The 12,786-nt window shown below is 43.2% G+C and overlaps 1 protein-coding gene across 1 annotated transcript in view; it reads right to left on the reverse strand.

Moving 5' to 3' along the window:
* Nucleotides 1-12,786, reverse strand: part of OPCML (opioid binding protein/cell adhesion molecule like) — a 1,572,985-nt gene that overhangs the window by 995,027 nt on the left and 565,172 nt on the right. The window lies entirely within an intron of this gene.

The raw sequence follows: 12,786 nt of genomic DNA on the forward strand, positions 1-12,786 counted from the left end.
CATCCCTTAGCCTCTTCTCACTTGGATCAGTCATCATTAGTCTTCTACATGCTCTGCTCATAAATGAAAATGAAAAGTGAACAAGTGCGATTTTTCCTGGGGTGGCTGGGGATGCTTTAGCAAGAAAAAGGAGAGAAAGTCAAAACTGAGTTGAATGTGAGTGTGTGTGAATATAGGAGAGACCCCACACAGGGAGTACATTTTCTTGGCTCTGGGTTCAGAGGGGAAATGAATACAGGGACAAAAACTGTGACTTTCTCAAGGCCTCTGTGAGATCATCTAGATCTCACAGAGATCTCGATTAGCATACATTACTCTTGCTTCCAAACCCACTCCCAAAAGATGTGAATACTCTTTTTCTTCCTCTTCATTTTTTCTCCCTTTAGTCCAGAATCCCTATATGAACAGAAATGGCTTCAACCAATAGCCCAAAACTAAGAAACAGAATGTCTTTCAGTTCTTTGGTTGCCTATGACTTCCTTTGACAAAGGCAATCTGGTTATTTTTTTTGCCAATCTTGAGGTCCTGATCTTCTGTCCCCCCCCCCCCTTATTACCTGTAGACATACATTATGATTTTTACCTGTATCTAAATGATTCTCAAATATTTTAAAGGCCCTGCATTTTCATTGTCTCCTGGATACTGTGCCTGGATATCTGCAATCAGGAATTCAAATATGGAGGTGGGGGGAGCGCCTGGTGGTGGCGCAATTAGTTAAGTGCCTTGTTACCATGAGCAAGAACACCTATTTGAGCCCTTGCTCACCTCCTTCAGGGGGGTGATTCACAAATAGTAAAGCAGGTCTGCAGGTCTCTCAGTCTCTCTCTCTCTCCCCCATCTCCCTCCTCCTCCTGCTCCTTCTCTCTCAATTTTTCTCTGTCCTATCAAGCAAGAGGGGAAAAATGACCACAGGAGTGATAAATTCATAGTGCTGGTACCGGTACCATGCCCCACCAACAACCCTGGTGGCAATTAAGAAAAAAATATTAATAAGGATTTCAAATCTACCTTCACTTCTAAAGGTGAGAGAGGATAAATCAATGCACTAAATCACCAATGTAGTTACTATTTATTTATTTATTTATTCATTTATTTCTGTTGCCACCTGAGTTATTATTAGGTCCTGGTACTGGCATAGTGAATCTATTGCTCCTGCTGGCCATTTTCCTCCCTTTCCCCCCTTTTATTTGTAGGACAGAGAAATTGAGAGTGGTGGAGGAGATAGAAAGGGAAAGAAAAAAGAGAAAGAGAGAAAGAGAGACATCTGCAGCCCTGTTTCACCACTTGGGAAGCTTCCCCCTTCAGGTGAAGTCCAGAGGCTTGAACCTGTGACCTTGTGCATGGTAACATGTATGCTTAACTGGGTGCATCACTGCCTGCCCCCCTCCACCTGTCTTTATTCACTGCCATCTTAGACTCAGCTGAGTTTACAATCACCTCCTCTGGTCCAGAAAATTTCCTCCTCCTGATTTGACAATACATATGTGTTTTTTAAATAATCCAGGATAGAAAATATGGAAATCGTTTTGTTTTCTTCCCAATCTTGGCCTCATTCATCTTTCTTTATATTCTCATTGCTACCATCCCAATTTTGAAGCTGTTCTCATTACTACACCAAGATCCTAATATTTAAAAACATGGGCTACTGGGTTTGAACCCAACCTGTGATATTTTTGTTAGATCAATTAAATCAAACAATCTTGCATATGACATAGGGTGGTTAGCATGATTAAGGAGTCATACAGTTGAGTAAGTTTGCTGTAAGCATAGCTATTATTAATACTGTTTCTTGTCTTACCTCTATTCTAATCCATTACATTTTCCATTAAAAGGAATGAATTATTCAGACAATACCTCGTTACTAAACTAAAATCATGAAAGGGGGGCTGGGCAGTGGTGTACCCAGGTGAGTGTACACACTACAATGTATAAGGACCTGGGTTCAAGCCTTCTGGCCCCAACTCCAGAGGGGATGCATCATGAGCAGTGAAGCAGGTCTGCAGGTGCTTTTCTTTCTCTACTTCTCCCTCCTTTCTCAGTTTCTCTCTGTCCTATCAAGTAAAGTAGTAAGGGGATGGGGAAGGAAAAAATAGCTGCCAGGAGAGGTGGATTCACAGTGCTGGCACTGAGCCCCAGTGATAACCTAGTGGCAATAATAAAATAAAATAAACCCAGAAAAGGCTCCCTTATGCATAATAAACATGTATATATCCCAGTAGACTGATCTTTAGTCTCTCCTCACAATACTTCCTAGCGCTCTTAAAATTCTTATCTGATCAGAAGGAATTACTGCTTCCATGATCTGTGTTCATGTTTCTACTGCTGTTTAAAAATCCACGTAGCTTTGGACTGAAGCCTAAACACCGATCAGAACAGAATACTAGCAATTCCAGCTGTGAATTATTTTTTTCCCTATCAGGTTATCACTGGGGCTCTCAGTCTGCATGACTCCACAACTCCTAGTAGCCATTTTCTTTTCTTTCCTTTATATAGTGAGTGGGAGACAGAGAGATCTAGAGGAGGAATGATAGAGACAGAGGGAGAAAGAGCAAAAATACAGCATTGCTTGATGGCGTGATGCTTCGTTGGGCAGGTACTCCTACATAGTGGCTGGAAACTTGACTTTGGGTCCTTGCACAGGGTAATGTGTGTGCATTCCTGGGTGAGTAACCTCCTGACCCCCAGACAACTGTCAATTCTTAAACCTTGACTTCAATTTAAATTTCTGTTGGTACTGCTAACTCAATACCAACTGTATGCTGCCATTCATATCTTATTTTCACTCTTTCTAAAGATATTTATTTATTTATTTATTTATTTATTTATTTATTTATTTATTTATTTTGTCTCCAGGGCTATTGCTGAGGTTCAGTGCCTGCCCTATGAATCCACTGCCCTTAGAGGCTATATTCCCCTTTGTTGCCCTTGTTATATTTATCATCATTGTTGTTACTATTATTGTTGTTGTTGCTGTCATTGTTAAACAGGACAGAGAGAAATCAAGAGAGGAGGAGAAGACAGAGAAGGGGATATAAAGATAGATACCTGTAGACCTACTTCACCGCTTGTGAAGTGACAAACTTGCAGGTGGGTGGCAGGGGGCTTGAACTGGGATCCCTGTGTAGGTCTTCATGTCATGTGTGCTTAACCCACTGTGCTACTGCCTGCCCCTCTATTTGCACTCTTAATCTAGAAAAATCAAAGAAGTATGAGATTTGATCATACATTGTAACCCCCACAGCACATGGGAAACGGTAAGTTTTCAGTGATTGTTATTGTTTATTTATTTATTTTTAAAACATTTATTTTTAACGTTATTTTATTTTGATAGAACAGAGAGAAATTGAGATGGGGAAGATAGAGAGGGAAAGAGACAGGGAGACACCTGCAGCCCTACTTTACCACCTGTGAAGCTTTCCTCTTGCAAGTGGGCACAGGAGGCTCAAACTTGGGTCCTTGTGCACTGTAATGTGTGCGCTTAACTAAACGTGCCACCGCCTGATTCCCTTAGTGATTTTTTATCAAATAAAAAAGAACATGATGCTTATGTCTATTTAGACCACCTAGAGGCTGATACATGAGGCAAAGATGCAAGAGAAAGTAGAAGCGGATTCAGGAGTAGGTGAACATGGCATAGAGATAGCTATTGATAACAGACACTAATGGTTTCAGGACAAGGTCCAAATCCTTTCTCTCCACAGCTGTCTGACAGTCTGGATAAAGACCACCTTGCACTGTGAATGCAACTGTGCAGCCCAGGCAGAAGCCATGCTGCTGGCTGTTGTCTGCAGATGTGTCAGAGACCACATACTCCGAGAACAGTCAGTCATTATGTGCACTGATAATCAGCTCCACGTGTGGTCTTAGCCTGTGAGTCTGTAGGCAGCACACAGCTGACTTCAGACCAGGAGAAAGCACTGATCTAGACAGAATGATGGATGACATTTGAAATAATAACCTACAGTGACAGATCCAGGGACTGGCTAGGTGGCCAGCCAACTCATTTCTCTTTCTGGCCGCAAGTAAGTTACATTTCATAAATCCTGTGTGTTTTGATAATGTAACTGTCATTAGGAGGAGTTGGGTTGTGTGGCATCTGGTTAAGTGTACATGTTACCATGAGCAAGGACCTGGGTTCAATCTCTCATCCCCTACCTGTAGAGGGGGGGAGGCTTTGTAGGGAGGGTGGTTCTCAAACAGTGAAGTAGCCCTGCAGGTGTTTCTTTTTCTCTCTACCTCCTCTTCCTCTCTCAATTTCTCTTTTATGTACTAAAGAAAAGAAAGAAGAAAAAAAAGAAACAAAGGCTACCAGCTGCCAAGAGCGGTGGGTTGGTTATGCAGGCACTGAGCCTCAGCAATAACCCTGATGTCAACAACAACAACAACAACAACAACAACAACAACAACAAAAAGAACACTATCATCAAGTTTCTTGAAAGGAATGCAAATCAGATAGTTTGGTAAAACCAGGTTGTGGAGCTCTCTCCCCCACTGTAGCCAGCATGACCCAGAAGAACACCGGGAGAAGGAGTAGCCACAGCGTGAGGACTCTGTCTCAGAATGAAGACACAAAAACTCCATGTTGAGCTGCCAAGTGCTGTGACATGTGAAAGGGAAAAGACGACTCTTTTTGTTTTAACTATTAGAAATTGTGTTTTTTCCCATAACACAGAGAATTATTTAAACTCATTAATACATTGTTCAAAGCACTTCCTGGAGTCTGATCCCAGTGAAACCTCAGAGCAAACCTGAAGTGAAGGAAGGGGAAATCTGATTATTCCATCTCCTCTGTGAGAAAAAAAGACAGGCTTACTTGGCATGTCCTAAATCCCTCAATTAGGAGTTAGGACTCTTAAAACATGTTGACTGATCTTTCCATTTTACCACACTACCCTTCATAAATATAAAAATCTCTGGTTAATGCCAGTGTTATTATTTCCTGCCAAAGAACTTCACATCCCATCTCTGTGGTGCTAGCTACAATCCAGCTTTATAAACCACCTCCCTCTCTTTGAGAAGAAGAGAGGCAGGCAGAGTACTCTTGAGATTTTGCTGCGTGAGGAGGGAGGAGAGCTCCTGGCAGTCCTTCAACACATAGTGTTTTGTCTGTTTCTTGTTGTATGTCTGACAATGAAGAGATACCACTTAGTCAGGGTCTGCCTGCCCCTTTGCATCCTGCTCTTCTGATGAAAAAACTTTGGGGGGGCTTAAGAAGGAACTGTAAAAAGAGGACATTTCCTCTTCCTTGTACTTGGATACAAACAGTTGCTGAAGGCAAAAGGAGGAAGCAACATCCCATGTCTGTTTACTGTGGACTTTTCCTCAGACTGGCCAACAGAGAGGATATAGAACCCTGACCATCCCATTTCTAACCATTTTTCCTGCCACAAATCTTGAGCACTGTCTGGCTCAGGCCAAATGGAGAAACAGCCACCAAACAGGGCAGATCACTTTTGGTTGTGCTCCTTAAGGTGACTGTTGTGCCAATTTCAGATACCTCCAAATTCAGAGGTGAAGGCAATTATGCATCGATTTCACCTGAACAGATAACTTTGTGAGCTCTGACAGTGAGAAGTCCTATCTCTCGGTGAGCTTTCCAGCATGCCAGCAATATTCAGCACCATGGTCAGCACTCAGTCAAAACGTAATAAGTAAATGTCCATTGGGTGAATGTATTAATGGATGACTTTGATTATGATCTGATATCCTATAGATGCATATTTAACAGTTGGTAATCAAATAGATATGCACATGTATCTGTTGATAATCAAATTGAGACAAATGATCAGAGGCCTACATTCTTACAAAGGCAGCAAATATTTGCATGTTGTTTTTGCTGATAGCTATGTAAGAGGGACTTTTATAATTTTTCCACTGAAGTGAGGGCTCCAAATCCAAGCAACACATTCAGTTTTTTTTTCTTCCTTACTAACAGTGTTTCACAGGGGGTTTGTGCCTGTATAATTCCCCTTTTCCTGGTGAACTTTTCATTTTATGTTTCTTTGTTTGTTTTCAGATAGAATTGGAGTCTGAGGAGATATCATAACTGTTTACAATAGAAGGAGGAGGAGGAGAAGAAGGGATAGGAGATGGAGGAGAATGACTTCTTGCATATCTCTTCTCGGTGCTGCTCCCCTGTGGTAGCTGAGGGCTCAAACTTGGATGCACATGGCAAAGTGTGCAGCTTACCCAATAAACCATCTCTCAGTTCCCCCTACATACAATACAATTTAAAACAATAGCCATCTTTCTGAGCAAAACACAAAAGTAAGTTAGCAAACAGCAGTGAATGAAGTTCTAGGAGGCAGGAAGTAGCTAGTTCTTGAGTATATAGGCAAGAACAATCCCAGGCTCTTGGCAACAGCAGTGAGCCAGATGGACCCTGGATCTTCAGGTGGGCTGAGGGAATTGTCAGGATGCAGCAAAAGACCAGATGACAGTTCATTCCAACAAAGATGTTTGGAGCTAGAGAATGCTTGCCTGATTCTTTGCAGGAGAAACAAAAGAGTGATCATCAAGATCTAGGAAAGCAATGGGAACAATACAGATATCTGCTACTAATTAATTTAAGATGGACTGTGAGACCGGCATGGGAATTACAATGCAAAGTAAAGGCATACTTTTGTCGTGGTGGGAGCTGAGGGGGGGGGATAGACATCATTCCCACCACCAAAAGACTGTGCTCCATCCCATCCTCCCTCTCCCCCCTAGTGAAGCTGAGCATCCACCCTCACCCTTCATCAGAGATTTTTACTTTGGTGCCCTACTCCAAACTCAGTCAGATTCTGCTTGGAGTTTCCCTTTTTCTGTTCTTTCTCATCTTCTGTTGATGAGTGGGATCATCCCATGCTCCTCTTTGTCTTTCTGACTGAGCTCACTTAACATAATTCCTTCTAGTTCCATCCAAGATGGGTCAGAGAAGGTGGGTTCATTGTGCTTGATAGCTGCATAGTATTCCATTGTGTATATATACCACAGCCTTCTCAGCCATTCATCTGTTGTTGGGCACCTGGGTTGCTTCCAGATTTTAGCTATTATCAATTGTGCTAATATGAAGATAGGTGTATAGATGATTTTGGTTGGGTGTTATGGAGTCCTTGAGTTATATCCCTAGGAGAGGAATTACTGGGTCATATGCAAGGTCCATGTCTAGCCTTGTCAGAGTTCTCCAGGCTGCTTTCCATAGAGGCTGGACCAATTTACATTCCCACCAGCAGAACTCAGATCTATAGAGATGTAGAGGTCACATAAGCTCCTATGCTGAATATGGGTCCCAGATTAGATCAAATCGATGGGGTTTACAGTCAACAACATTTACACACCTTTCCCGTATTTGGGAGCTACTCTCTTCCCTGATCCAGCTTTCTGGTCCTTTTTACAGCCATGACATCATCTCCCCAGACAGTAACTTAGACCCACCTGTATATCAGATGTCAGGCTCTGAAAAAAAAAAAAAAAAAGAAAAGGAAAAACACGAGTATAGTCATGGGCCCTTTGGAATATAACTAAAATAGGACTACTAACTATTTACAAAATGGAGACCCCCCAAATCTTCATCTGCACTATTCCAGTCTTTAGGTTCATGATCAGTCAACAATTTGTTTGGCTTTATATGTTAACTCTTCTTTCAGCCACCAGGTTCCAGATGCTACTGTGATGCCAACTAGACTTCCCTGGATAGACGACCCCACAAATGTATCCTGGAGCCCTGCTTCGCTAGAGCCCCACCTCACTAGGGAAAGAGAAAGGCATTCTGGGAGTATGGATAAACCTGTCAATGCCAATGTTCAGGGGGGAAGCAATTACAGAAGCCAGACCTTCCACCTTCTGCACCCCATAATGTCCCTTGGTCTATACTCCCAGAGAGATAAAGAATAGGAAAGCTGGGAGCCAGCCAGTGGCGCAGCAGGTTAAGTGCACATGGCACAAAGAACAAGGACCCATCAGGATCTTGGTTTGAACCCCCAGCTCCTCACCTACATGGGGGGGTCACTTCACAGGCAGTGAAGAAGGTCTGCAGGTGTCTTTCTCTTCTCCTCTCTGTCTTCCCCTCCTCTCTCCATTCCTCTCTGTCCTATCCAACAACAATGACAGCAATAAAACAATAATAATAACAACAATGATGATAAACAACAAGGGCAACAAAAGGGAAAAATGAATAAAGAAATAAGTTAAATTTTTTTAAAAAAGTTAAAAAAAGAATAGGAAAGCTATCAGGGGAGGGGATGGGATATGAAGTTCTGGTGGTGGGAATTGTGTGGACTTGTACCCCTCATATCCTATGGTTTCTGTCAGCATTTCCTTTCTATAAATAAAAATAAAAAAAATTAGAAAAAGATCATATGTGTTGATCCATCTCACCATTGTTACCGGTAATCTCAATCAGGAATGACATAATGGACCCCCTTGTGGCTCCCTATAGGACCTTGTCCTCAATATGGATCACCAATGGTAGGGAATGTTCTATTCTCTGAGGGAGGTTGGACAACATACTCTACCTAGTACCCAAGGAAGATGGGTCCTGAAATTAGTGCAGCCTGGAATGTTCCTAGCCATGACAACAGAATACGAGTTCATATCTACAGGGATGCAGAGGTTACATAGGCTCCTGTGCTGAATATGGGCGCCAGATCAAATTGATGAGGTTTACAGTTAACAATATGTATATGCTTTCCCCATATTTGGGAGCTACTCTCTTCCCTGATCAATCTTTCTTGTTCTTTTTTCAACTATGACACCATCTCTTCAGACAATAACCTGGGCCCATCTGCATATTAGATGTCAGGCTCAGGCAAAAACTAGTAAGGTCATGGGCCCATTGGAATATACCTAAAATAGACCTACTAGCTTTTTCCAAAATGGAGACCCCAAATCTTCATCTGTAATATTCTTGCCTTTAGGTTCATGATTAGCCAACAATTTTTTCTGCTTTATATGTTGACTTTTCTTCAGTTATCAGGTTCCAGATGCTACCATGATGCCAACCTGATTTCTCTGGGCAGACGACCCCACCTGGAGTCCCACCTCCCCAGATCCCTGCCCCACTAGGGAAAGAGAGAGACAGACTGGGAGTATGGATTGACCTGTCAATGCCCATATTCAGCGGGGAAGCAATTACAGAAGCCAGACCTCCCACCTTCTGCACCCCATAATGATCCTGGGTCCATACTCCCAGAGGGTTAAAGAATGGGAAAGCTGTCAGTGGAGGGGATAGGATACAGAGTTCTGGTGGTGGGACCTGTGTGGAGTAGTGACCCTATTACCCTATAATTTGTCAATATTTCCATTTTATAAATAAAAGTAAAAAAATTAAAAAATTGAATGGAAGGAACACAAATGAAGATAACAGGGTAAACATGATAGAAACCATATTTCACTACTTCAAAAAACTGCTTAGGGTTGGCTTACTAGACACACTGCATGTAAATAAACAAACATTTATTTTCATAAAATGAAGTACATTTTATGGAAGTTTTAGAAAAAAAATATATTCCCTGCCTCTGTGATTGACATGGGCAACTAGAATTCTGGGAGCTGAGTTGCCTTTCTTTGTCTTGTTAGATCTGTCACACAGCCTTTCTAGCACTTTGGCTGCAGGAAGGAGAAATAGGGCTAAGAATACCCGACAATGGCCTGCTGAAAAGACAGAGGGGAGGAGGAAAGGGTTGACACCTAGTGAATGCATCCTGAGTTCCAGGAAGGAGAATCTAGGGCTAATAAGTAGCCACAAAGCCTCACCACCACTTCACAGCTTCCTACCCTGTCTCCTACTTGCAGTCCTGCCCTGATCATACTACAGGCCTACAAACAAACAAACAAAATATCACAGCGGAGATTAAACTTCTGAAAGGAGCTGTCCAATTTGTCAGCCATTCCCCTCTTGACCTCTGCAGAGTGCTGAAAAGCCTCAGAGCCTCTCCAAGCTTGTTTCTCCTCCAGAGGAGCATGATGAACAGAGCATACTTAAACAAACGTCTCTCAGGCAGCCCCATCAAATATTAAAAGAACAGAATTCTCTCAGTTGGCAGGAGGGAATGGAACTCCACCCATGTGGCTGGTGCTCCCAGCCCTACCACACTTGAACTTGGAACTAGCTTGTCAGAGGGATCTTTCTATGTCTGAGGCTCTGACCTTTCAGCATGACTTGATGTATCAGTTGCTTTTCTTTTTCATATTTATTTTATTTTATATGATATTTATTTGAGAGGAAGACAGAGAGGGAAGACAGAGAGGGACAGAGAGAGACAACTGTAGTCCTGCCCCTTGGCTTCTGAAGCTTGCCCCCTGCAGGTGGGTACTGGGGGACTGAACCTAGGTGCTTGAGCTTGGTAAAGAGTCATTTAAGGAGGTCAGGTGGTGGTGTACTTTGTTAAGTGCACACATTACAGTGCAAAAGGACCCAGGTTTGAGACCCTGGTCCCCACATGCTGGGGAGGAAACTTCACGAGCAGTGAAACAAGTCTGCAGGTGTCGCTCTCTTTCCCTCTCTATCTCGTTTCCCTTCTCAACTTCTCCTTGTCTCTACCTGGTAATAAATAAAACTTAAAAAAAGAGTCACTTAATTATGTGTGCTACAACCCAGTCCTATTTACTTTTATTGAGAAGGACAGGGAGAGAGAATGAAAGAGAGAAAAAAGAGAAAGTAAGAAAGGAGAGAGAGAGATAAGAAGAGAGACAGGGAGGGGAGGGGAGAGGGAGAGAGATTAGAGCACTGTTCAGTTTTGGTTTATGGTAGTGCTGGGGACTGACTCTAGCACCTCATGTATCAAAGTCTTTTTACATAACCATTATGTTATGTCCTTAGGCTGCTGAACCATTTCTCATAGATAGGTTCTGATTTCACCACTCTGACCATTCAGAAGGGAGAGAGTCAGAGGGGTGGAGAAGTGGCACTCCTGGCAGATTTGAAGCATTCCTGGGTTTTGATAGAATAAGGCTGAGGTTGGGATGGGCTCATGGAGGCTAAGCTACAACTGGCTGCACCAGTACCAGGAGAAGGGAGGTATTGTTTCTGCAGAAAGGCAGGTGAGAAGCATTCATCCTTTTCAAGGTATGATGACACCCCCCCCCATAAACACACACACACACACACACACACACACACACACACACACACACACACACACACACACACCAGAGAGCCTTAAAGGTCAGTCCTCATGGTGAACCACATTTTCCTGGGGCATTAGCCAGAAATTAGGGATTTGAAAAAAGTCCGCATGGGAGGTTTACCTGGCATGCATGTCACAGGAATTAAAACATCAAAGCATCAGCCGGCTTTTGCCTAGCTTCCCAGGGGCTGGACAAATGCTAATGCAGTCTGCCCAGGAGTTCTATGACTTGTTCCTTTCTCTGTTTTAAATCAGTACTGGATACCATAACAGGCAGGTCCCAGCTGTACAACACCACACAAGGGAAGATCCCTATCCTTGAGGGACTGATTATTTATCAGCTGTGCCAGCTCACTGAGTTCATAACCTCCATGGCTTCATCTGCAGAAATGGAACAATCGCTTTGAACTGCCAGTCACCCAGCTCACTGCTTGTCCTGTAGGGTCACACAGCTGAGACTTTTCTGTCTCTTCTCTAGCCTGCCTTCCCATTGGTCTGTCTGATTTCAGGGGAGAGACAGGGAGGACCACAGAGGCAGGGAGCCATCTGCCAAGAATGTCTTAGTGAACTCTCAAAGTTACTGCTGTTTAGAAGCCAGCTGAGTGGCTTCTGCAAAATCCTATGTGCTTCTAGAGAACCAGGAGCATCACTCCTCTATTTAAAAAAAGTTCATTTATTATTTTTGATGTATTTCATTTTTCTTATACTTGTTGGGACAGAGAAAAATTGAGAAAGAAGGGGAGATAGAAAAGGACAGAGAAGGGAGTCGGGCGGCAGCACAGCAGGTTAAGTGCAGGTGGCACAAAGTGCAAGGACTGGCATAAGGATCCCGATTTGAGCCCCCGGTTCCCCACCTGCAGGGTAGTGAAGCAGGTGTGCAGGTGTCTATCTTTCTCTCCCCCTCTCTGTCTTCCCCTCCTCTCTCCATTTCTCTCTGTCCTATCCAAGAATAACGACATCAATAACAACAATAATAACTACAACAATAAAACAAGGGCGACAAAAAGGGAATAAATAAATAAATATTTAAAAAGAAAGAAAAGGACAGAGAGACAGACACACCTGCAGCACTGCTTCCCCCTGCAGGTGGTGACCAGGGGCTTGAACCTGGGTCTTTGCACATGGGAACATGTATGCTCAAATGATTATGCTACTGCCCAGCCCTGGGCCTCATCCCTTTCCATCTGCCCTTCAAGGGATTCACTGTGAGTTTCAGCTCTGTCTCCTGCTTGGTCAACCACAGAGGTCACTCTCCTTCTCACAGCCCAGATGCTGAGAGCGAGGTTTCCTGCTGACTGGCTCTGGGCAGATTTGGCATCCAATGTTTGTACAGAGGGTGTTTAGCTAGAGTTGCAGATCTAGGATTAAAGCCTGGACACTTTCCACCACCCCTAAGCTCTAGACCCCCTCCTCCTTCCTAAAACTGTTAGATAGAAAGCTAGTCTTCTCCAGTCTTTCCCAAATGAGAAGATACCTTGGAGAGGAAACAAGGTAAAAGAGGAGGGAGAGAAAACAGCCCCTATCAGCACCAGCACTGTTTGACTCCTCTTTCCCTGAGCACCAACAATTCACCTGCTCTCTGGAAAAGCATTATACCTAGGCAACCACTCCCCCTCTAGTTAGCTGTTCAAAGTCTAAATAGTTATGTTGCCTGGCTATTCATGTGACCCAGGTT

This window comes from Erinaceus europaeus, chromosome 20, assembly GCF_950295315.1.
Source record: "Erinaceus europaeus chromosome 20, mEriEur2.1, whole genome shotgun sequence".
Lineage (NCBI taxonomy): Eukaryota > Metazoa > Chordata > Mammalia > Eulipotyphla > Erinaceidae > Erinaceus > Erinaceus europaeus.